General features: G+C 45.2%; 1 pseudogene; it reads right to left on the bottom strand.

Annotated features, from left to right (window-relative positions):
- Positions 1-7982: 7982 nt before the first annotated feature.
- LOC101269724 (60S ribosomal protein L7a-like) lies at positions 7983-9106 on the bottom strand (annotated as a pseudogene).
- Positions 9107-11819: the final 2713 nt, after the last annotated feature.

Raw genomic sequence — 11819 nt, 5'->3', positions numbered from 1 at the left:
AGCCTGACTTGTCTAGCTTCAGGTGCCTCCTGCTCAGGCAGGTCCAGGTCTCCCCTTTCACGCGAAGGTGGAGCCACAGCTCAGACACATCTGATGTCAGCGGTGAACCTCAACACACAGGCAAAACCTGCGAGTGCCCATCTTTCCCCTCAGTGGCCAGCTTGTGACGCAAAACCCTGCTCCAAGAACTGATTTTGGGAGTCCTTCGCTGTACCTTTCACCCTGGTGTCCTGCCAAGCCCTGTGCTTGAGGCGGCCTCATTCTCCAGCTCTGGCCTCTCAGGCACCACTCTTTTCCATGAACAATTCAATGAGTTCTTTCTTCAGCCCAGCCATGCGTCAGCGAGGCCCGACACGGGCTTGGCTCACCACCTCCAATCAGTGGGATTGCTGGACTTCAATCACCAGTAAGGGTGGCCCCCTCCCTGCTGGGGCTGCTCTTTCCAGGGTGTTCCCTTGGCTGGTACCCTCACCCTGGTAACTATTCTTTTTTTTTTTTTTGCGGTACGCGGGCCTCTCACTGTGTGGCCTCTCCCGTTTTGGAGCACAGGCTCCGGACGCACAGGCTCAGCGGCCATGGCTCACGGGCCCAGCCGCTCCACAGCATGCGGGATCCTCCCGGACCGTCCGCATCGTCAGGCGGACTCTCAACCACTGCGCCACCAGGGAAGCCCTGGTAACTATTCTTGAGGGATTTCTGTGATTGTTATTAAAGCAATCTCTCCTTCCCCTCCTCCATCCCCACACCCCACTGTCAGGTTGGGCTTCCCTGATCTCAGGGAAATAGACCTAGAATTCAAGCTCATGTTGCTGCTTCATGGAGAGGCTCAAGGGACACCAAGGAAAACCCAGCCTTTCATGGTGGTTGTGAGGCCTGGAGATATTTATGCAAACTGTTTAGCACATGCCCAGCAAATTATAGACTTTCATTAAATAACCTAGATGCTATTGTTATTATTTGCTGTGCAATCAACCTAAAAGCAGTCCCACTAAAACGGAGCGGGAAGACTGCAACTGCACCTCCCAGAGTGTTGCCCTCTTACTGCGATGGACTTTTCCTTCTCTAGGCTGCCTCTGAAGTTCAATGCCAGTTGGGTTCCCCTACAGGAACTTCTCGTCATGGGAGGGGAAACACACAGGTGATTTGTTCCACAACTTGCTTAGGGTCATCCTTTCTTAGAAAATAAGGCAAAAAAATTGAATGGGTGAGAGGAAGCACTACGTGTTTGGGAAGCGTCTATAACATTGTTGGTTGCAGAAAGTAGGGGTGAGGTAGAAAGGGGGCAGAGCAAATATGAAAAATGGGAAGGGTGTTCCAAGGGCACCTTCATCTGCTTTGCAGTACTGTGTAGGACCAAGATGACAGCTCCATTCCCTCTTTCATCCTCGGAAAGTCCTATGAGGTGGGATATTATTACCCCATTTTCACTTGAGAACACTGAGGGGAGTGGTCAGATAACTTACCTGAGGTTCAACAGCTGTTGAGAAGCAGCATTGAGCACTGAGATTCACCCCAGGTCAGCCTGAGCCAGAGCTTACGTGCATCCTTCCCAGATTGCTGTCTTCTCCATAGTGGTCCTGGGGTAGGGAAAGCAAGAAAGATCTGGAGTGAAGTAGCCTGATTTCCATTTCCTGACCCAAGCTACAAGAGGTGGGACAGCACTGCACTCACCCCCAGCACAGGGCCTGGCTACGGTAGGCTCCCAGCAAACACTGAGTGGGGCAAACAATGAGAACCGAGTCCAGGTGAACTCTAGCCAGGCCATGGAAGAAGGGCAGACAAATACCCACACTAGAAGTGCCATTTGCATCTTTTCTAAATGCTCTTTATTTGCTTCTCCCACAAGGATCTTGAATCAGGAACCCAGAGAAAAATGCAATTATATAGTTTGTTTGGGAACCATTACTTTTTATTTATTTATTTATTTAAAATAGACAAAATAACAGTGCCCATGAGATGCCTATAAAAACGGCGTTGACCTAAATAATGTATATGTAATTTACAATGATTTCTCTTTCTTTCTAAGATTCTTAGAATTAATACTTACATTTGGGGGCTGGAAAGGATCTTGGCATTTTTCTGATCAAAAAACCCCATTTCTCAGATGGGAAAGTTGACACAATATCATGCGGCTTGTCTAAGGCCAGCCTCCATGGAGCAACAGAGCTGGTTAAAAGGCCAGGGCACTTCCTACAGGTCACAAGTTTTTAAATTGTGGAGAAGAAGCCACCAGCAGGTAGTAAAATTAGTTTTATAAATTGCAACCAACTTTTATCTTTATTTTTAAGATATTTTTTAATAGATTTCATTTTTTAGAGCAGTTTTAGGTTAACACAAAAATTGCACAGAAGGGACATTTTTAATTGATGAGCTGATATTGATACACGATTATTAACTAAAGTCCATTGTTTCTGTTAGGGTTCGCTGTTCGTGATACTCTATGGGTTTTGACAGATGCATACTGTCATGTGTCCATCATTACCATATCATACAGAATATCCTTGCTGCCCTAGAAATGTCCTGTGCTCCGCCTAGTCATCTCTCCCCCACTCCTCCTGGACCTGTAATTCAATTTTTTATACACAAGATAGAATAGAATAAAAAAATCATAGTGCATACCTCATGGTATGGATATTAGTTCATGAAACTTTTAGATATTTGTAAATACATGTGTATTTGGGTTAAAATGTAAAATATATTTCTTACTATGGATTGAAGAGAAAAAGTGTTTGAGAAACACTGCTCTAAGCTATCTTTTACTTAAAATTCTGGGGAATAAATCCAGAAAATGAATACACAGATGGAACATTTCTTATATGAAACCGAAGCAAGAAAAACACATAACCAAGGGACATTACCAAAATAAACAAGCATAAAAAATGCTCTGAAGAGTGAGTACAAAGAGGTCAGAAAATTACTGTTTTTCCCCAAATCAGTTTTGATTTTAGTTTTCACTGGGCCTGCAAATCATTCAGATTTGAAGACTTTAAAGTTCTCAGAATATAAGCTACAGTTAGTGTGTAGGGGGGAAGGGGTAGGAGCAAGGGCTGCCTCCTTGCAAACCGATTCTGTTCAAAGTTTCCAAAACTGTTAGGTCCGTATGGTAATCAACAAAGAGAAAAATTTCTTTTCCGGAGGGTTTTTGAGGTTTGTTTGGCTGTACAGCTTCACATTTCTTCCTTTTTCATCAGAAAAATCACAGAACAGGGATGCCGTTGTATTTAACTTCATGTCATATCAGGTGTCTGAAGATTTCTAAAAAATTTGAATTTATGCTTGAGTTAGATTCCTCTATTTTTAAAAATCTCCTTTCCATGTATATCGATGCTTCATGTGTCCAGGAGACATGTGGAATCTAGATATACCAGGGTGTCTAAGAGAAAATCCTGATTTCAAAATCAGAATCGCATTGGCTCATTATGTGGCCTGCAGGTAGACTAGGGTTTGAGTCCCAGGTTCTACTAGTGATCCCTGCGTGACCTTGAAAAGGAATTCTCTCCTAGGGTTCTTTTTTTTAAATTTATATATATATATTTATTTATTTATTTGGCTGTGCCGGGTCTTAGTTGTGGTATGCAGGATCTTTTTAGTTGTGGCATGTGGGATCTAGTTCCCTGACCAGGGATTGAACCCAGGCCCCTTGCCTTGGGAGCACAGAGTCTTAACCACTGGACCACCAGGGAAATCCCAGGATTCTTTTTTAAGAGTGACATATAAAAATTCCATATTAAATGATGCTAAGATTATATTAAGTGCTTCTCCTTGTATGAGTAATGTGCTGGGCTAAGCCCTTTGCATGTGCTTCTAATCCCATCAAGAATCCTATGACATAGAAATTATTGTACTCATTTAACAGTTGAATAAACTTAATCTCAGAAAGCTTAAGGAGCATGCCCAACACCACCCAGAAAGATAGTGGTTAAGCTAGATTGGAACCCATGCCTGAAAGAGCATGGGCCTATCCTTCTGTGCCCCCAGGGCCTAATACAGTGCTCCGTATGTAGAACATGCTCAGTAGATGTTTCCTGAAGGGATGACTGATGGATAAGCAAAAGCTCAGCAAAGATTTGGGGGTGGGATAAGTAAGATACTACTACTAGTACTGCAATAATAATATATTATGCAATATAATAACATAATATACTACCACTACTCTGTATCTGTCATTCATTGAACACTTATTTGTGACAGGCACTATGTTAAAGGCTTTACATGCATTCTATTATGTACAGAATGTACATACAGGAATTAACATAGCATATGATGTCAATGTTACTAACATTATTACATATGACTATAATGGGAGCTATCAGCATTATAGCAAAAGAGATGAAAGTTATGATCTCTTCCAACACACACACTTGGTGCTTCTCTTGGAGCGGTATTAAACAGGTCCAACTGAGGGTCAGCTCTTTCAGCAGTGAACCAGCCCCAAACCTGGTTTCTCCTTCCGTCTCTTTTTCAGGTGGGTGCAATTATAACACATTAAAGAAACGAGACATGGAGTGAGCAAAAATTTTGCTGAAAGTCATCATTAGCTAGTAAAGGAGGGACAAAGATGAGGTATAAATTCAGGTGACTGGACACATTACATGCTGGAGTTGATTCAGCGAAACAGTTTCCGGGCTTCCCTGGTGGCGCAGTGGTTGAGAGTCTGCCTGCCGATGCGGGGCACGCGGGTTCGTGCCCCGGTCCGGGAGGGTCCCGCGTGCCGCGGAGCGGCTGGGCCCGTGGGCCGTAGCCGCTGGGCCTGTGCGTCCGGAGCCTGTGCCCCGCGGCAGGAGAGGCCGCAGCGGTGGGGGGCCCGCGTACCGCAAAAAACAAACAAACAAAAACAGATTCCTTTTTGTAGCCAGGATGTGCGTGACTGTAAGAAACATCAGTCCAACTGAGGTAAAACGGGGTACTTACTGAGAGTACACAGAGATCTCACAGGATCCAAGGACAGAAAACGAAGTGTTGCTGGGCTCCATTCAAATTGGCCAGAGAACTGGGGAGCCCTCAGGAGCAGGGTGACTCTTCCCTGTGTCTCTCTGTCTCTGCTTCTGCGCCAGCTTCCGCCTTTCCTCCATTTTGCCTTCCTTTCTCTGCTCCTTCACCCTGCCAGAGGCACAGCTTGGCCGTTCCTCCTGGACTTACACCATGGCTGGTAAGCTCCAGGACCCACCCTCAATTGACTACACACACTGAAGTCCTTCAGAGAGGAAGGAATAGCCTGGCTCTTCTGAGAAAACCTGGGCCACTCAGGTCGTTTCTGAGCAAATGATTGGTTCTTGCTGGGTCAGGTGTGTGCTCACCCCTGGTCCAATCAGCTGTGCGTTTCCCCACCCCCATCACCTCCACCGCCCATCCCTAGAAGTCACATTATCTTACACTGTCTTGTGTAGCTATATCTTCCAGAGAGCTGTGGCTGGCAAGGGTGCTAAATTGCCAGGCTGGATGTTATCACATAAAGAGAGAAGCTATTTATAGGGAGACTGTACTTGGAAAGCCTTTATGATGTATTTCATTTATGAAATCTAAGCCCCAAATTTCCTGGTCAAAAAAATTCAATTCAAGGGAACTCCCTGGCAGTCCAGTGGTTAGGACTCCATGCTTCCACTGCTGAGGGCCCAGGGCTCAATCCCTGGTCAGGGAACTAATATCCCACAAGCCTTGAAGCACGGCCAAAAAAAAAAAAAAATCAATTCAATTTAATAAATATTGTGTTGGGCTCTGAAGATAAGACATATATGCCCATAAGATATGTCCACAAATAATTATAATACAAGACAATTCTATGAAAGTTTCTTAGAAAACTTTTAAGAAACTGGGGCTTCCCTGCTGGCGCAGTGGTTAAGAATCTGCCTGCCAATGCAGGGGACAGGGCTTCGAGCCCTGGTCCGGGAAGATCCCACATGCCGTGGAGCAACTAAACCCGTGAGCCACAGCTACTGAGCCTGAGCTCTAGAGCCCACGAGCCACAACTACTGAGACCACACTCCACAACTACTGAAGCCTGCATGCCTAGAGCCCGTGCTCGGCAACAAGAGAAGCCACTGCAACGAGAAGCCTGCGCACCGCAACAAAGAGTAGCCCCCGCTCGCTGCAACTAGAGAAAGCCTGCGCTCAGCAACGCAGACCCGATGCAGCCAAAAATAAATAAATAAATGAATAAATTTTTTTAAAAAAGAAAACTTTTAAGAAACTTACAAAATTACATGAAAGCTTTATAAAGGATTATAAGGGTTAAGAACAGGCCTCCCTAAGGTGTGCTAATTTGGCATGTGGATTAGTTTGTGCTAAAGGCAATGGAGACCCTGTAGGCTCAAGAGAAACTACTGCCCCTCCCTTAACTACCTGGAAGAATTAAAATTGGGATTTTTCCCAGAAAAAGTTATTACCAGAAATAAATTTTACCTAAGCAGCGCCATCTATATGGCAGAGTAAACATCTAATTCCCAGCCATCTGCTCTTCTTATCATTCTGAAATTGCCTTCCTGTCCTTGGAAATTCCAGGCCCCGATCCCATTCCTTAGCTCAGGATGGCATATATGCCTCATTTTATCTTTCTGTCTCTGAACCTCTCATGTATGTAGGGTTTCCATATGCACAGATGAAAATTTGATTTTCTCCTGTTCATCAGTCTTACAACAATTTCATTCTTAGACCAGCCAGAAGAACCTAGAAGGGTAGAGGTAAGCTTTTCTTCCTCCCAGACAGCTTTTTTTTTAAATACATAAATTTATTTTATTTATTTATTTACTGGCTGCGTTGGGTCTTCGTTGCTGTGCATGGTCTTTCTCTACTTGCGGCGAGCAGGGGCCACTCTTCATTGAGGTGCGCCAGCTTCTCATTGCCGTGGCTTCTCTTGTTGCAGAGCATGGGCTCTAGGCACGCGGGCTTCAGTAGTTGTGGCACACAGGCTCAGTAGTTGTGGCGCACAGGCTTAGTTGCTCCGCGGCATGTGAGATCCTCCCGGACCAGGGCTTGAACCGATATCGCCTGCATTGGCAGGCAGACTCTTAACCACTGTGCCACCAGGGAAGCCCCCAGACAATTTTAAATCTCCTGGGGGAGTCAGAAAACTTTCACTGAGTAAATGCACTTTGAGATATGTCTTGAAGTGTTCATTAAATTTTTATAGAGTGACCAGGAGGACATATGTGAAGCAGTGGGAAAAGGATAAGCAAAAACTTGGAGAAGGGAAACTATGTGTGTGCTCTGAGACAGCAAAAACTACAATGTGGCTGAAGAGCAGGGTGCAGGAGGGAGAAAAAGAAACCAGCACGAATTGACTGGTCTCAAGTATATGCTGGACATTTTCAGATGTCACCTCATTTAATCGTTTCAGCAATCCTTGAGGTGGTATCTATTGCCCCTATTTTACCAAGTGCACAAAGGCCAAAGCCATTCCCTCCATTGTACCGTGGTGAGGATGAGGTGGAGAGGATGCAGAGAGCAGAGGGAGGGAGGTTGCCTGCCAGGTAATGAGCCCACACTCGACTCCGGAGGCACTGGGAGGGAAGTCATGCAAGAATTCGGAGCCAAAAATGGCCTGATTGCCTCTGAATTTTAGAAAAATAATGCTGGTGGTAATGGAAGAATTAAACAGAGTATTCTTTCTCTCTCCTTCATTCATTTAATTCAAAATATATATTGAAAACTTCCTTTGGGACAAGACTGCGGTGTACCAGACCTGTGGGAAAAAATGTCTGGGGCAAGATACAGCTCCACATCTCACGAAGTTTACAGTTTCTGTGTGTGTGCATATAATGCATAGCTCATACATACTATTTTATTTCATTTTATTTTATTTGGCTGCGCCACGTGGCTTGCAGGATCTTAGTTCCCTGACCAGGGGTTGAACCTGGGACCCTGCAGTGAAAGCACTGTGTCCTAACCACTGGACCTCTGGGGAATTCCCATTTGAGCTAATTTTTCTTTGTTTGTTTGGGTTTATTTTTGGCCAAAGAATTTTTATTACTTTTATGTACAGAAAACTCAATAGTGTACACTCACCTGGCCAGTTTGGTAGGCAGCTCCTTGGCCTTTGCCTTTTCCAGCTTGGCAATGTGAGCCCCTGATTTTGGATCAAGGATGTTGCTTCCCCAGTGAAGGCAGAGGTTGTCATATCATCATCGTAATCAGTCCTGATGGCTTCCGCTAGCTTAGCCAGAGCCCCTTTGTCTTCCGAGTTGACTTGTGTGAAGGCAATGGTGGTGCAGGTCTTCCTGTGGACCACATGTCCCAGCCTGGCCATCCCCTTGATGATGCAGTAGGGATCCCCCATCTTACAGCACAGGGCAGGCAGGAAGACCACCAGCTCAATGGGATCCATGTCATGTACAATCACCACCAGCTGAGCCTTCTTGTTCTCCACCAAGGTGGGGACAGTATTAACCCCTGCTTGAAGGACAGGTGGCCTCTTGGTGGGGACATCCCCTTTGCCCTCAGCTTTCTTCTCAGCTCAGGCCAGCAACCTCTGCTTCTTCTCTTGCTTCATGTCTGGTCTGTACTTGTGGGCCAGCTTATGCAGGTGAGTAGCTGTTTGGCGGTCCAAGGCCTGGGTGAACTGGTTAAAAGCAGGAGGCACTTTCAGCTGCTTATAGAGGATTTGCCACTGCAGCTGGATATAGCGGGGCCGTTTGACAAAGTGGGTGAGGTCCCTTTTGGGCTGGATGTCCTGTCCAATGCCAAAATTCTTGGGCCTTTTTTCAAACAGGAGATTGATCACCTTCTTGGCCTGCTGCTTCTTCACGGCAGCAGGGGCCGGGGCCACCTTCTTCCCCTGGGCCTTCTTTCCCTTCAGCATCTTGAATGGCTGGCAGAGAGAACTTGAGCTGATTTTTGTATATGATGTAAAGTAAGGTCCAACTTCATTCTTTTGCATGTGGATATACAGTTTTCCCAGCACTGTTTGTTAAAAAGACTGTCTTTTCCTCATTGAATGGTCTTAGCACCTTTGTTAAAAAGCGTTTGACCGTATATTCAGGGTTTATTTCTGGGCTCTCTATTAGCTTCCATTGGTCTATATGTCTGTCCTATGACAGTACCATATTGTTTTGATTATTACACCTTTGTAGTAAGTTTTGAAATTAAGAAGTGTGAGTCTTCCGATTTTGTTCTTTTTCAAGGTTGTTTTGGCTATTCTCTTGAGATTCCATTTGAATTTTAGGATGGGTTTTTCTATTTCTGCAAAAAAAAGCCATTGAGATTTTGATAGCAATCACGTTTGAATCTGCAGATTGGGTAGTATTTACACAGCATTTTGAATGCACTAAATGTCACACAATTTATACTTTAAAATGGTTAATTGTACATTTTGTTAATTTCAGCTTGATTTTAAAAAAAAAATTGGGCAATTTTACCTGAAGAGCAGGTATGAGGCTGCTGGAAGGTAAAGGAGGTTGCGATCAGAGGGAGGAATGTTGGGATTGAAGACCCCAATACTGAATAGTTTAGGGCAGGTGAGGGCCCCTGGAGTTGAGCAGTAAAAATGGCTAAGGTGACCCAAACCTTATCTCCAAAGATACTGACTTCACAAGGAGATTCAAGACTGCAACTTCAGAAGGATACATGTCCAGTTAGGGATGGTGGCCATCACTGGAGTGGGGTGGGGATAGCTGAGATTATAGGGGAATTTTATTACTATAGTATCTTTTTAAGGAGAAAGAATAATGAAAATTGTTTTAAAGCTATAATACAGGAACTTTACTTTAGGAAAGGAGGACAATGACCTAAGTGCCTTTTTTTTTAATCGTCGTGGGAGTGGCAGCAAGGTGTCAGATGATACAGGCATGGATAGAGCGTGGGCAGGCCAGCTGACTTAATCTCCTATTTATTTTCAGAGTAATGGTCTGGCAGTAATATTGTGGAGCTGGGAAATGGCCAATCCTGCCTTCCAGCCCTGAAGTATGTGAGGCTTGTGAGAGTAAACATCCCTCAATTCAAGACGATAGCCAGGTTTCAGTTAAGGCAAGGAATGGGAGACAGACTGGGGATGTGGAAGGATTTGTTCACCATGAAATGGGGGTTCCAGAGAAAACAGAAAAGTGTGAGAAGGAAAGGAGCAGCTGGGGAATGCGTGTGGGAAGGCACAGGGCAGTTTGGGGACCAGTGCACAGGATAAGGTGGATGACCAGAGGCATTCACATTTTGGCACTTATATGGAATGGGAATAGGGTAGTTCAGTGAGTCACAGTGGCCTTAAAGGCCCAGAAAGACCTGTGATGTCAAGTTTAGTAACAGTGGGACAGGCCTCCTGGGATTCAAACAGGATACTGGACTTCAGCTGGGACTTCGGACAGTAGACTTTGGGTAGACAATAAAACAACTGTACAAAGTCCCTGAGGCAGACACAATCATGGATAACTCGAGGGCCCATGAGCAAACCAGACAAACCGAAGCTGAAGGTTTGTATGGGGGTTTAGAAGGCTGGCTCCCAAGGGTGGGGCTGGGGTCTGAAGAGCCTTATAAGCCAGCAGAGGAGTCAAGACATGATTTGTGGGCGGACTCTGGGAGGCTTCACGCCAAGGAGTACTTCCCAGAACTTCTGCTGCCAGTGTCCTTGTCCCCACAGTGAGCCACAGCCACCCCCCGCCTCTGCAGGAGACCCTCCAACACTAGCAGCCGTGTGGCTGACAGGGTCTTGGTGCTCCGGCCGGGTGTCAGGCCTGTGCCTCTGAGGTGGGAGAGCCGAGTGCAGGACATTGGTCCACCAGAGACCTCCCGGCTCCACGTAATATCAAATGGCGAAAGCTCTCCCATAGATCTCCATCTCAGTGCTAAGACCCAGCTCCACTCAACAACCAGCAAGCTACAGTGCTGGACACCCTATGCCAAACAACTATCAAGACAGGAACACAACCCCACCCATTAGCAGAGAGGCTGCCTAAAATCATAATAAGGTCACAGACAGCCCAAAACACACCACTGGGCGCGGTACTGCCCACCAGAAAGACAAGATCCAGCCTCATCCTCCAGAACACAGGCACCAGTGCCCTCCACCAGGAAGCCTACACAACCCACTGAATCAGCTTTAGCCACTGGGGGCAGACACCAAAAACAACGGGAACTACGAACCTGCAGCCTGCAGAAAGGAGACCCCAAACACAGTAAGTTAAGGAAAATGAGAAGACAGAGAAACACACAGCAGATGAAGGAGCAAGGTAAAAACGTACCAGACCAAACAAATGAAGAGGAAATAGTCAGTCTACTTTGGACCACCTAGAGGGGTGGGGTAGGGAGGGTGGGAGGGAGACACAAGAGGGAGGGGATATGGGGATATATGTATATGTATAGCTGATTCACTTTGTTATAAAGCAGAAACTAACACACCACTGTAAAGCAAGTATACTCCAATAAAGATGTTAAAAAAAAAAGATATGATTTGTAAGTAACAAAGCTTCATTATGGATTTTTACCAGTGGAAGGACATGAAAACAGCATTTAAGGAAGATTAGTATGAGAAACATCCATGCTAAGTGGATTGGGGCAGGAAAAATTGGGCTTGCCACAGATTTTGCAACTATCCAAACATGATGTGGTATAGGATTGGACTAGGGAGGAGAAAAAATGATAATTTCAAAATAAAAACAAACAGAACTCGGTTTATATGTGGGAGAGATAAAGAAAAGAAGGGATTAAAATTTTTCAAAAATTTGAACCTGGCTGAGAGTTATATCAAGCATGGGCAGGGGAGACCTGAAAGAGAAGGATCAGTTTAGGGGGAAGGAGTGGACAGTGATGAATTTAGTTTGGGACCTAGATTCATTTGAATCTTACAGCTAAGTGAGACTTTGCATCTAACCATGTGGAACAACTAAGTATCATGTTAT

Source organism: Orcinus orca, chromosome 17 (assembly GCF_937001465.1).
Source record: "Orcinus orca chromosome 17, mOrcOrc1.1, whole genome shotgun sequence".
NCBI lineage: Eukaryota > Metazoa > Chordata > Mammalia > Artiodactyla > Delphinidae > Orcinus > Orcinus orca.
Note: the sequence above shows the minus strand (reverse complement) of the source record. Positions and strands in the feature narration are given on the sequence as shown.